This window comes from Heterocephalus glaber, unplaced genomic scaffold, assembly GCF_053883595.1.
Source record: "Heterocephalus glaber isolate CG9 unplaced genomic scaffold, H.glaber_assembly_v1.0 deba00001561, whole genome shotgun sequence".
Classification (NCBI taxonomy): domain Eukaryota; kingdom Metazoa; phylum Chordata; class Mammalia; order Rodentia; family Bathyergidae; genus Heterocephalus; species Heterocephalus glaber.
In genome coordinates, this window is record NW_028258349.1 from 13,322,284 (window position 1) to 13,337,316 (window position 15,033).

General features: G+C 38.0%; 1 protein-coding gene across 2 annotated transcripts in view; it reads right to left on the minus strand.

Annotated features, from left to right (window-relative positions):
- The window catches only part of LOC101724372 (uncharacterized), a 35,864-nt gene extending 34,767 nt beyond the window's left edge, over positions 1–1,097 (minus strand). Inside the window, exon 1 of one of the 2 annotated variants that reach the window (XM_021239446.2) lies at positions 964–1,097. The gene's annotated coding sequence lies outside the window, so the exon portion shown is untranslated. Of the gene's footprint in view, positions 1–906 lie in introns of both variants that reach the window. The other variant, XM_087191230.1, reaches the window with a different exon arrangement.
- Positions 1,098–15,033: the final 13,936 nt, after the last annotated feature.

The window sequence follows — 15,033 nt, forward strand, 5'->3', positions numbered from 1 at the left end:
TCCAGTTCCCTTAAGGCTGTAAGTTAAGAGCACTGGGAAGCAGCAGTAATTCTACAACTGCAATTCTAAAGTGAACTGTGATGTATACAGAAATGAAGCAACACAGGTCATGTGTGAATGTTTAAAACAGAAATCAACCCTCAAAGTCCTCAGGGAAACAAAAGCATACAGGATTCATGATCCATAGAAAGACTCAGCCTCAGAATGAAACCTTGGAAATACCAAACAAAATTTTACTTGTGTACCATAATAAATTCTGAAAGATCACAGAGTATACAAATTCCACACAAAGTCAAACAAAATCACATTTCCACACTTAACCAGAGTCATAACCATCAGTTAGGCTACTGAGCACTTAGTCGTAAATAAAATCCAATTGTACACAGGGAATAAACAAACACACCCAGGCATCTTGTTGGGGACACATATCGCCCCAAACACCCTTTCACAGACACGCTTTTCCTCTCTTCATACATTCCTGAAAACGGCACAATCCCAGTCACACACAAGGCGCACCCAGATAGGCAGAAAAACAAACAAACACACACATGGAAAGGAGCAGTCACAAACTGTCTCAGCAACAGCCACACACGTCAACTTCACAGGCAAGCCCGTTCTACAGAGGATACCAGGCACCTATACAACCTCAAAGTGACACAAGCACATGCAAACACCCTGTCACAACAGCCCTGTCTCCCTTCACAGTCACAAATAAACCCCCGTCACACACGTGGTACCCACAATCATAGAAATAAGCCTTTCTCCTGTCAGGTAAGTACATGGTCACAAACACCCTCAGAGTCATACATAAACCAACGTCGCACACACTCGGCTGGCTGTCCACACAGTCACCAAAACCAGGCAGGCTCCCGCACGAACACAAAACCGCAGGAGGCACTGCCGTACACTCCCAGCGAATCTCCCTCCGCGCGTTTCAGCTCTGACAGTCCTTGACACCCTTACTTCAACAGGAGCTCAGTTTAGGCCCCAGGATTTACCGCCCGAGTTCCAAACCCAAATTTGGGTTCGCCCGCCCAGGCGGTAGCGAACAAGCTACTCCACAGACTCCGGCCCCCTCCCAACGCGAGGACCCCAACTCTCGCGAAGAGTTGGAAATGAAGCGGTATCCCGGACGCGGTGCCTCTGGGAGATGTAGTCCAGCTAGGGAAGGGAGTTTAGCTGGTCCACCAAGCTAGGAGGCGCAGTTCGTTCGCCCTCGGCTAGGTTCATGGACTCGGTCTTGGAAACCATTGGCCCCCACCTCCGCGCCGCGTGGGCTTCTGGGAGTTTCCGCTGACCCTCCGCGCGCAGGTGTTGGGCCCTCAGTTCGAACTGTTGGGACCTGACAAAGTGTGCTGCGTAGTCCTGAGCTCTGTTCCTAGGCAGGTGTAGTGGAGGTGTCGGAGCTGGGTCAGGAGACCTCCTCGAACCTCAGATTTACTTGGGAGCCTCTGTGTGCCTCGCCAGGTCCTATGTGTGTGTGTGGGGGGGGGTATATGTGTGTATGTATGTGATCGGCACAGGTCACCGAGACTGAAAGTCTTTTCACCCTGTGTAATTCTTCGTGCTGTTGGGTGTGAGGTGATTCACACTTGGATCTGCATGGTAATAGGACTTTACAACTTTGAAGCCAGGTGTAGTGCCGCATGCCTGTAATCCTGGCACTCTGGGAGGCTGAGACAGTAGGATTTCAAGGTCGAGCCCAGCCTGAGCTGCCTCAAAAAGAACGGAAAAGAAAAGGCAATAATGTAGCTGAAGTCCCTGGGTTCATTCCCTGGGGGAAAGAAGAAATGATTATCTAACAGTAAGAGACCTCTGCTGTGGTGGTTTGTTTATGAAAGTTCTGTATATATTTTTTGGTTTTATGTCCATAATTGAATAGCTGGTGATGATGGTTTGTGTTATATATAAATGTGCTTTTCTTCTGCTTGTATTTCAGTTTGTACGAATTCAACTACCAAGGGAGGCTGTGTCATTGAAAAAAATGAACACATTATTTCTTCCTGGAATACTAATTTGATGATTTGGGAATGGGAATTGATTTATGTAAAAAGTAATTTAGATCTGATTTTTCTAGTAGAGCAAGTATATGTTTTATGGGGAAGAATGAAAAGCTTTTTTTTTTTAAATTTCAGAGAAAGATGATTTCAAAGCCAGTCCCAGGGTAACTTCTTTTTCCTCTGCCACAGTATCCAGTAGACATCCATTGTTTTCTATTATTGGGGGACATTACTGGGTAAAGTTGAGAGGCCATTGACTAATAAAAGTAAAAAACCTTTATACGTAGGAATAACGAGTTTTATTAGGGTGTAACATTAGTCAGATTTACTGAATTCTTTGTCACACACTTGTCCTCATTGTTGGATGACCAAACTTTGGTTCAGAGAGAGAAAAGGAGTTGAGGTTGTACTCTAAACCTGAAAGTAAGCCTGAACTTGTCTTTACTTACTTCCTGACTTTATGACCTTTCTTTTTAAAATTATTCACAAACTTATGAGCTCCCAGCACATGAAGAATAGATAGAATTTTAATTCTACACTCCTTCAGAGGGAAGAAAGACTAATAAAACTTGCTCTGACATTCAGGACCATATCCACGTTTGTGTTCTCTTCCTAGTAATGTTACTGGAGTAGCAATTTTGCTGAGTAGGATTGGTGAGTGAATGAATCTGTGTGTGTGTGTGTGTGTGTGTGTGTGTATCAGAAATAGCTATGTGAAATAAAGATAAAGTGTACTGACAGAATAAGTCAAACTATAAGAATAATTATGTCATTGTATATGGGTGATGTGGATTGGGGTTTTTCTTAGGATAGATGTTCTGGTCTCAATTTGGACAGCATGCATTGATCTCAAGACACATGTGTGATTCTGAGTTATCTCTTTTGGCTTTTCAGGAAGTAGGATGAATGCTTGCAAAAAAAAAAAGCTTTTAAAAGTGAAAAATAGGAATTCTTAACCTGAGATAACTAGTTTATCAGATTCACAAAGAGGTAGTTTAATCCCCCCAAATTAAGACCATTATAAATACAGACTGCAGGAACTAAGGACCTTTTTTTAGCATACCATGTGATAGTATCAAAGTAGTATTATATCTTACAGAGGAACACACATCAATTCCTGTCAAGGGGGCCGAGAGAAGAGGACTTAGAGTAAGGATGGAAAAATTAAGTGTCAAAGAGAATTTAATCCTCTCAATCAACCCCCTCACAAGAAAACACATTGCTCATATATTTTAACTTTAAAATTCAAAAGAGGACACATCAAATATTTTGGAGCAAGGAAGTGAAGTGATCCTAAACTGGAAGCAGACAAAATCACACACACATACACATAGAACTTACCTCTTAGAAAGACTACAGCAAGGAGTAATACTTAACAATTTTTCATCAGCCGGCTGTACCTCACTTGTTACGAATTATCTGTTCCAAATTTATGTCCTTATACTCAATTTTGACCTTGCAGATTGTTAAGGATTAGCACTCCCTTCAGCCCAGCAACTGGATTCTGGATTCATCTCTGTGATAGTGGCTGCCCATAAACAGCCTTGGTTTTCTTTTTTTTTTTTTTGGTACCAGGGATCGAACTTAGGACCTTGTGCTTGCGCAGCAGGAGCCAGAACCACTGAGCTAAATCCCCAGCCCAAAACAGCCTTAGTAAGTATTGTCTCTTTCCTGGTAGTGGATTGTTTTCTTTGAAAGTCTTTGTTGATGTTGGCAAATGATTTTGACCTTCAGTTACATTGGATTTATACTGGCACCTATATATTAGGCATTTATTCAGTGATCCCAGGAAAGTAAGGTGCTCTCATATGTGTATAATTATTTTTCCCTGAGTATTTATTTTTTTTTTTTGGTACTGGGGATCGAACTTGGGTCCTTGCACTTGCGCAGCAGGCAGCGAAACCACTGAGCCAAATCCCTGGCCCCGATTTTAGTTTTTTTGAGATGGGATTTCACTATGTAGTTCAGGCTGGCCTTGAACTTTCTATGTAGCCCAGGCTGGCCTTGAACTTGTGGTAATCCTCTTGCCTCAGCCTCCCAAGTGCTAGGATATAGGCATGTGCCACCATGCCCAGCTTTAGCTGCCCAATTCGGCAATGGATTATGGAGACAGACCTCCTGCAAGAGGCCAAGGTTCTGGCATCTTCCCTGAAGAATAAAAAATAAGAAAAAGATGCAGAAGCATACAGATAAAATTGCCAGCAAGCTGTCCCATTCCATGATGGCTGTCCTCAACTTTTCTGGCAACAGTGGTAACAGTGCTGGTGACTGATTTGCTGATCTCCCTCCCTTCGCCTCCAAGTACTGGTTCCTGGGATGGGGGAATACAAATGAAGGAATTTGGTTCTCCCTGAAACTCAGGCAGTTGTATTATTATAATAAAAGAATGTCTTCCATAAAATGTGTCCCTTCACCCCACTGTTTCCTCTATTCTGTTAATTTAAAAAGGAGTGAAGAACTGGAGCTACCAAGCACAATATCCTTTATTTAGTCCTTACTGTGTTTCATAAGAAAAATAAAATACCAACAGAGCCCAGGGTAACAGACAAACATTAAAACAACTGGTGATTTTCAGTTTTATCATTCATACTTTATGTAAATGAGTTTGCCTTTTCTCTCTTGCTCTTTTTCTCTTTTGAGTATCACTATGACTCATTTTTTTTTAATCCAAAATATTTTAGCCTATCATTCTTTGTTTCAAATCACCCCAAATTTGGCCTATAAGAGCCCCCAACCTAGTTCCTGTTTGTTTTCTTGCACTTTCTTAGTTTTTGGCACAGCTATCCAGACTTGCATTGTACTTTCCCTGTCTCAAACTTGGAATTGGCCACTTTTCTACAGTGAATTTCTGAGATGATCTTTTCAAATAAAAATCTTCAGAAACAGTCACAAAGGCTGAAATATATGCTATCATATGGACAAAAATTTTTTAATCTGACTACTCAAGGCTGTATTCACTGTGCCACTTAAAAGCCTCTCACTTTTCAGAAATAGGGATATAAATCTTCCTTACCTACTTTTAGTAGGTTTTTATAATTCTCCAGCATAATATCCCTGTGCACATTCCTCTGAATGGGTTTAAATTTTGTTGCCATTCCTCCTGAATAAAGTCAGTAGCTGAATCTTGGAGTGTTACTGTTACCTGTAACAACATATTCCTTGTCAATTTGAGAGCACTCAGTGACATTCTGAAAGCATTTGGGAGTCTGAATTCAGAAGACAGCCAAATATTTACAGAGTCTTACTGCTGTATGCAGAGGAAATCCTTATACTGGGAAATTATACAGATGAAACAAATAATTAATGTGATCCATGAGGACAAGAATATGTGGCAAAATGTGTTAGAAGGTGGTAAGAGGGAGATAAGAGTGAAATTCTGAACATGTAAAATTCAAGTTGTTAATGGAACAATCAGGTAAAGATAACCATCAGATTTTATGTTAATAGTGAGCTGAAGTAGCAGTTGGATCAGAAATAACTAATTTGATAATCATCAATCTTTAATAGTAACTGAAGCCAGGCCAGGGATTTAGCTCAGTGGTTCCAGTCCCTGCCTTAAGTGCAAGGTCCCGAGTTCGAGCTCTGGTACCAAAAAAATAAAATAGTAACTGAAGCCTTTACAGTATTTATTTATTTATTTGTACTAGGGATTGAACTCAGGACCTTGCACTTGGAAGACAGGCACCAGAACCACTGAGCTAAATCCCTGGCCCTCAGGTGTTTTTTAAAAGTGTAACAAAGACCAGATTTTAACTTATCCCCTAATAAAACAATCCAACTGCCCTTTTTATTTCTTGAGACAAGGTCTTACTAAGTTGCTCAGGCTGGCCTCAAACTTGTGATCCTCCTGCCTCAGCCTTTCAGGTAGCTGAGCTTATAGGTGTGTGGCACCATGCCTAGCTCAACTACTTCATTTCTGTAAGAATTTTCCACCTTTCAATCTTTATTCATTTCTTCTAAGTGCAGAATTTGAACTCCTCTTAAAATTAATTCTATTCTTTAAAGGATTTTATGGACTTGTTTTTAATCCCTAGGTTATAAATTTCTTAATCTCATACATTTTATAATGTTTACTACCCCAAACCAGCCCACAACATAGAAGATCAGTGTTAGGTGAAAAGGGTAATGTTTGAATAAACAGTGATTCAAAAAAACTGAACAAGGGGAAACTGATTACTAAAATGTTTAAGAGAGTGATATATTTTTTTTTTCAAAAGGCAAAAAAGTTAATCAGTGGAAAAGAAAAGAATTACATACAAAATTGAGGTAGGAGTTTGTCGTTAGAATCACCCAATGCTTTGGAATGGAAAGAAATCTAAGACAAAAGAAGGGATGGTGTTAGGTTGCAGGTGGAAATATGGGTATTTGGAAGATCACAGTGAGCTCTTATTTTCTTCGTAGTTTTGGGTCTGTGATGGAAAATTCACCAAAACATTGCAAAGATGTGGACTCCTCTCTGAGAATCTGGGTTACACCTGCACTTCCCCTTGCATGATCTTCAGTCACCTGGGTACAGGCCCCTTGTCAGCTGCCTGTCAAAAAAAGGCTTCTTCCCGCTCCAATAAAATATCACATTTGTCTTGGATATGGAAAGTCCTGCTTGCAAGAAAAGAAAGGAAACATTTTATGTGCTTTAAAATTCAAATCCTGTCTTTTAATCATCAAAGAAAAGTCACTGGAAAGGGCCACAGAAAAGCAAAGAATAGGGCTTCATCCTTACAGTGTAGCTGTCAATACCCAACTCAACAAAGCTCGAGCCATTTCTTTGGGAATAAAGAAAAGAAATGCACAGGATATGTGAAAAAGTAAATTTTTCCTGGGAAAAGCAAATATTCCAGATGGTAGATTCTGACTTTTTGGAGATAGGTATGCTTACTGATTGAGTCCAGGTTGCTCAGTTTCTCAACAAATTTTATAAATATCCTTGAACTGAGCCCCCAGCATTTCCACCATTCCTGAGGGAAGTTTATGAACACATCCCTGAATACCACCAATCTCTGAAACAAGAACCTTAAGTAATACTTGTGTAATGCAAATAAATGATTTGAAGAATAATGAGAAAGTAGAGGAAGTAAAAGAAGAGTTTGTGTTACAGCAAAGGGGAAAAATGGCAAACAAATATACTGGGCTTGGTGATTGTGATGGGAGTGAAAAAGAAGTTAATCTATCAATAGAAGTCAGCAAGTCAGTCCCTGCCAACAAAAACTTCTGTACACAGAAGGAAGATTCTAAGATCCATTTTAAGAACATACCAAGTCCAATCAAAAGAAATACCCAATTAAAATGCCAGTATAGAGACTAGTATATATTCTCAATAGGAGTATCTTTCTGCTTCCCCTTTTCTGCTGAAAAATAAGATATGTATCATGAATAAACGATAGCCAAAATACCAGAGGATAAAATTTTAGAATAATAGGAATAGAGTGAAGATCTAAAATCTTCAATAAACAAAAAGCAAGTCACATAAAAGGTATCAGGAAACAGAAATACAATGAATTGCTCAACACTATCCTGTATGTCAAAAAAAAACAAACACTTTTTGCAATACTAAGAAATGAATTATTAACTGGAATTATTTACCCAGCCAAAATTCACAGAAATGTGGTGGTTGTATAAGATACTTCAAGATAGCAAAAGAGTAAAAATATATATCACCTATAGACTTTTTTTCCTACAAAGATATTAGAAGTTTTGCTAGATCAAGACTAGAAGTAAAACCACAGAATTGCCTAAAGGATAAGGAGAAAATAACCAAATAACAGAGTAATTAGGGCTGGGGATTTAGCTCAGTGGTTCTGCTGCTTGCCTTGCACAAGGACCCAAGTTTGATCCCCAGTACCAAAAACCAAAACAAAACAGTAATAAGAGAAGATCTTAATAAACATTTAAAAAATAGGAAAACAGCTGACATGCAGAGAGGAAGAAAAATCTTTCCAGATGGGAGTAAAGGACACAGAAAACCATGAGTGACTCCCCAGGAATAAAAAGAACTAACATTTGGTATATGAAAAATGCTATTTGCATGGTTATTTTTGAAGCACTAGCAATATTTACTAGACGACTAGGCCCTCCCCAAAAGACCTCTCAGAAAATTAACTAGAAAAAATGAAATGTTGTACAAACTTAGCTCTCATGATGACTATTCTGTCTTGACTTTGCCTTGGAAAGCTTTAAAAAATTAAAGCAGCTGTATGGGGATGTAGCTAAGAGGTAGAACACGTGCCTAGTATGTGTGAGGTCCTAGATTCAATCCCCAGCACTGCAAAAAACTTTTTAAAAGCATGTTTCTACAATGTCACTTTGTTTTTCAATATGACTGCTCCCAAACACACTTTAAACACTCTTAACAATAAATATGTACAAATTTATTGCTTTTAGGCAATCTCCCCAAACCAATTTGCTTGATATAAAAATTTCTAAACTGGGCATGGTGGCAGACAATTGTAATCTCAACACTCTGGGAGACTGAGACAGGAGTATTGCAAGTTTGAGCAACGGTGGGAAACCAAGTGTAAAGACCAAGGCCTGGGTTAAAACCTCCTTGAGACATGGGGATGAAAAAAAAGCCATCTCCCACCTCGGGCTCTTCGCTAACGTGCTGGTGTCAACCAGCTTCAAGGAGAGAGAAACAGCTGCTGCTGAGGTCTGATTTTTTAAAAATACACATTTGAGTATAGTCTACAAATTATGAGAACTTGATAAACTTTCCCTAAACCCTAATTCACATGCTTGTTTGTGTCTTCTTTGTACAAATCTGATAAAAGTGAGGTGGGGCCAGGGATTTAGTTCAGTGGTGGCACACTTGCCTTTCAAGAGCAAAGTCCTGAGTTTGATCCCCATATGGGGAAAAACAAAAACAAAAAAAGGGTCAAAAATGAGGCACACTATCAGTTCAAGACTCTTTGTCCACTAGAGACAGAGAGCCCCTTGCCCCTTCTCTTCCACATTATATTTGTGTCTCTTTTTTAAGCCTTATCTCACACACACACACACACACACACACACACACGTGTGCGCACGCGGGCCCCTGGGTCAGGATAAACTCAGGCTGGTTCCTCCAAGCAACTTAGCAAGACTCTGTCTGAACATTAAAAATGTTTTTAAACAGGCTGGGGGAAAAAAAGGGCTGGAGATGTAGGTCAGTGTGAAGGCTCTGGGTTCAACCCCTGATATTGCACCCCTAAAATATCTAGCTAGACAATATCATTTGGAACACAATTATATTGTTTTATCATTTGGATGAACTTTAGCTATTTTGTTTGCATATTTTGCCAAGTGAGGAGACAGTGTGTCCAGGAATCTTTAGCATGTTTATAAACACACTCTTGAGTTTATCCTTTATTTTGTCCTAAAGATATTGTATGTATGCTATAACTTTATTTTAATTTTATTTTTTAAATAGCTAAACATTTACTGATACATTTTAGGCGTACATAATGATAATATCAGAGGGAATTTGCACCTGTACATGGTACAGCCTGCCCTTTTTTCCCATTCCCTCGTCTCCTCTAGCCCCCTTCCTTCCCTATGTACAAAAGCTTTGTTTCCATTTCATCCTATTTTCACTTTTTTTCTTGTCCCTTCCTTCCTTTTGCCCTCCCTCTTCCCTTGTTCCCCTTCCCATTTGAACATTTTCTTCTCATTTCCCAATATCTATTATATATTTTAGTCCTTATTTCCACTTTCAATTTGACACACCAGAAAAACAATGCAGTATTTAAACATGTGTGTCCGATTTATTTCACTTAAGAGTATGGTCTCAAGGTCCATCCATTTAGTTATAAATGTCTGAAGCTCACCCCTCTTTATGGAGTAGTACTTCATTATATAAAAAAACCCACATCTTCTTTATTCATTTGTCAGTTGATGGGAATTTGGGCTGTTTCCTAGATTCAGCTATTATAAACTGTGCCACTATAAACATGAGTGTGCATATATCACTGTGGTATGATGCTTTTAATTCTTTCAGGAAAATACCAAGAAGAGGATTAGCTGGGTCAAATGGAAACTCTACTTTTAGATTTTTGAGAAATCTCCACACTGATTTCCACAGTGGTTGTACCAGTCTACACTCCCACCAACAGTGGAGAAGGGTTCCTTTTTCCCCATAGCCCCTCCAGCATGTTATTGGTTGATTTCTTGATAACAGCCATTCTTTCTGGAGTGAGATGGAATCTCTGTTCTTTTCATTTGCATTTCACAAATGACCAGTGATGTTGAATGTTTTTTAAATATTTATTTGCTGTTTTTTACTCTTCATCTGAGAAGTGTCTTTTCATTTCAGATGCCCATTTTTGCATTGGGTCTTTAAATTTGGGCGGGGGTCGGATTTTTTTGAGTTCTTTATATATTCTTTTGTTTGTTTTTGGTACTGGGGATCGAACTGCCCAGCCTGGGCAACTTTATTGAATTAGTGAGACCTTGTGTCAAAATGAAAAAGGGCTGGGATACAGCTCAGTGTTCAATCCCATGTACTAGGGAAAAAATTGCAGATGTCTGTCTGAAGACATTTTAAAGCATATTCATAGTGACTCAGGAAACTATGTAAATATCTATCAACAACACAATAACTAAATCAAAGTATATTCCTGTATTGTGAAAAATTAACTGTACCAAATGAGAGGCCTGGCTTTTACCCTCAGATACTGGGCAGTGAATCTCTAGGCCTCGGAACATCCTGCCTAACAAAAGTGTCTTTGTTTAGTTTAGGGTTTGGGGGCCAACAGACCATGTAACAATATGGTTTATGTTGGGGTCTTTAGATAGGCTCTATCAGTTTTGACCTCTGGGGGAATTAAAGACTAACAGCATTACCCAAACCACCGAGCATGCAGGAAATGAAAGGTCACCTATGTAGGCAGCATGTGATAGAACACCAGTAAAACCCTTGGAAACCAAAGGCTCCCGTGAGCTTCCTAGTTGGCAATTCTCTATTTTACTGTTATACATCCACCTGAAGGAAGATAGCATCACTCAGGACTCCAAAGGCACTGGATGACCAGATGCTTCACATGTGGTCCCCTCCCAGCATTATGCATTTTTCCTTTGGCTGGTTCTAATTTGTTAACTTTTTGCTATAATAAAACTGTAATAATGGGGCTGGGGATTTAGCTCAGTTGTTAGTGGTTCTGCCGCCTGCCTTGCAAGCGCAAGGACCTAAGTTCGATCCCCAGTACCAAAAAAAAACCACAAAAAAACTGTAACAAGTATACTCTTTTGAGATATATTAATCATTAAATTATCAAATCTAATAGTAGTTATGAGAACCCCTAAATCTATAGCCAGCTGATCTGAAATGCAGGTGGCTCTGAGAATTCCTGAACATGTGGGTGGTGTGAGAGCAATTTTGTGGGAACTGTTCTCTCAGTCTTTAGAGTTTCCCTAACTCAATGTAATCCCCACATGCAGTAACAACATATAAATTAGACAGTATGACACTCAGACATAATGCTGAGCAAAAGGAGCCAGACACAAAAAGTTTCAATGTATGTATGATTCTATTTACATGTACTTCAAAAACATGTAAAGCATATCTGCAATGAAAGAAGTTTGGAGAGTGGCTACCTCTGGGTAGTGGGGTAGATGGCTTCTTAGATGCTAGAAATGCTGTGTATCTGTTTTGGTAGAGGTTACACTGGTATATAAAACACTTCAAGTTTTGCATTTAAGATGCGGGCTGTTACCATCTGTACATTATAGCTCAACAAAAGTGAATTCAAATGAATTTTAGGAAGGCTCCTGGATGCAGTGAGTGTGGAGTTCAAGGGGAAAAAACTCATTCAGATGAGATAACTGGGCTGGGGATTTAGCTCAGTGGTTCCGTCGCCTGCTTCTCAAGCGCAAGGACCTGAGTTCCATCCTCCGTACCAAAAAAAAGAAGCCAGATGAGATAACTAAGGGAGTGAGTATAAAACAAAAAAGAAGTCAAAGATTGAGTCTTACAAAACTTCAGTCCTGGAAGACAAACCCTTACAGAGTTAGAAATTTAGTTACCAAAAAAAGAAATTTAGTTAACCTTTCCACTCTGCAGCAGAGAAAGAAATTTATTTATTTGTTTGTTTATTTATTTATTTATGTTCGTTTTTTGAGACAGAGTCTTGCTATGTAGTCCAGGCTGATCTTGAACTCACTATATAGCCCAGGCTGGCCTCAAATTCATGGTGAACCTCCTGCCTCAGCCTGTCAGGTGCTGGGACTATAGGCATGCGCCACCACGCCTAGCTGAGAAAGACATTTTAAAAGGTGATTCATGGGAGTTAAGTGGGCCTGAACATAGTGTTAATCACATATAATATATAAGAAGAAAAGATCAAGTCAAATATATCAGTTATGTGTATATATAAAATGCCCAAGTGAAGGACAGTATCGAACTAGGTTAAAAAATGAAACACCAATTATATGTTGTTGACAAGACCATAATTAGTATGTTGATACACAAATGATAAAGTACAGATCAACCCTAACAAAATTTTCAATATTAATAGTAGAAAAACTGGAATTTAACATCATTTCATAGGTACATATAGATAAAAACCATAATATAGTAAGCTTAAGCCAACTAAACATAAAAACAAAATGTAACTAAACATAAAAAATAAAATCTATTAATAGGTGACATAGAAAAATAAGTAGTTGCATGTTTTTCAGAATAAAATAAATCAAATAACCAAAGAATATGTATTATATTAACATGGCTAATACAATACAATTTTAAGGAACTTTGTGTCTTACAGAGAATATTATTTCATATCACATGTCTACCAAACACATACAAAAGACAACTTGTATTGGGTCACAAGAATATATTGTTTTAACTTTCTAATGATGTTTTTACAGAACACATATACATTATAATTTCATATGTTAAATCTTATTTCAGAGCAAATTTTTGAAAATTTGAAAACATATACAACTAGTGAATAAAAAGGAATTTTAAATTAAAACAAAAAATATCTAGATGCTAATAAAAAAAACTATGGGCCATCGAGCAATACTCAAAGGGAGTCCTGCAGCCAATGTTTCCAACTGAAAAGGGACAGAAAATATTGTACCTAAGCACCCATATTCCATTCAAGAAAACAAGAAAAAAAAAAAAAGCTGGGTGTAGTGGTACACACCTGTAATCCCAGCACTCAGGAGGCTGAGGCAGGAGGATTGACATGAGTTCAAAGCCAGCCTGGGGTACAAAGTGAGACCCTGTCTCAAAAACAAAAACAGAAACAGAAACCAAAACGGAGAAAAAGCCAGGCACAGTGGCACACATGTATGATCCCAGCTATTTGGGAGGCTGAGGGAGATGAGGCATACAGACTACAAGATTGAGCACAGCCTGGGCAATTTAGTGACTTACTGCGAACCTGTGTCACAGTAAAACAAACAAGTAACAGGACAAAATACACAAGGAATTAATACTGAAATATACTTAACTATAAAAAAGCAAATAAATCCAGGCATGGTGGTGCACACCTGTAATCCCAGTACTCAGGAGACAAGGCAGGAGGACTGCCGTAAGTTCAAGGCCACCTTGGACTACACAGTGACTTCAAGGCCAGTCTGCATTACAAAACAAGACCTTGTTTCAAAAAAGAAAAGAATGCCGCCTGCTAAGCAAGCACAAGGACCCGAGTTTGATCCCCAGTACCAAAAAAAAAAAAGAAAAGAAGAAAAAAAACAAAGCAAGCAAATAATTGAAACAAGAATACAACCAAGACAAAGGTTTCCTGACACAGGAATTCAAACAAACATTATCTCCTCAAATAAATTTAGAGCAATAATGGTTTAAAAATAAACAAAATTATGAGGAGATAAATATATAGCTATTGAAAACTGAAAGATAATTACACACTTTTTTATAGCAACAAATATGAAAATCTAAAGGAAACATAAAAATCCCATACTTCACTAGTTTTAAAATATATTTTTATTCCATATTTTAATATCTCAAGTTGGAATTAAATTTATATTCAATTATTATACATTAGTCTGCAAAATTTAAAAATTAGTACTACTATGTGTTTAAAATGGTGCACCTTACAAATGTAGAATCTTAAATATAATAAAATGCTTTAACCTTTGACCACTGCAATTGTATACTACCTTAGAAATTTAGAAAAAATAACTCAGTCATCTCAAATTATAAAATATACTGTGATGGTTTTCATCTTTTGTTTCCTTTTCTTATGAAGAATGTTACTGAATGCCAAAATATTTTCTCAAAGGATTTGACTTAAAGATTGGGTAGAAAAGTCATACCCATGATTACTTTGCCTAGAAGGAATTTTTTTCCAGCTTTTTTAGAAATAAGAATTTTTGCTTCATATTTCTTATATTCTAATTATCTCTATGCCTCTTTAGAGTCAATTCTGGTAATTTAAGCTCTTTCCACAATGTGCATGTTAAATTTCAAAATACTATGTAATTATGTAATTGTAAAATCTTAAAACATAGAATAAAGACCCTTATTCATACTATTCTTAATCTATATTTACCAAAATTGCAGTTATATTCATTTTTTCCCAAATAAGTAGGTTGTGATGATTAATTTAACTTTTTTTTTTTTACTCTTTGTATTTAAGTTATTTTCCCTTTACTTTTAACTTTCATTATTTTAGGGGTTTTGTTGTTGTTCTTTTCCCCAACATCTTGTGTTTATATTAGTTTCTTTATTCATAATCACCTTTATATTCTAACATATTAATGAATTTAGGACTATATTTTCCCAGTGTAAGATGTAGCAGATCCTCACAATTTTGTTATGTATTTTACTCAGTGACATTTATTTTAAACAAAAATGTAATTTTAGGCCAGGTCATGCCACATACCTGTAATCCAACTCCTTAGGATGGTGAGGCAGGAGGGCTGCAAGTTCAAGGCCAGCCTGGGCAACTTATCAAGACCCTGCCTCAAGAAATAAAAAGGGCTGGGGATATAACTTAGTGGAAAGCCCTGCACTCAATCCCCAGTACCTTAAAAAAGTTTGGGTTTTGTTTGTTTGTTTTTGTACCTGGGATCAAACTCAAGACCTTGAGCTTGT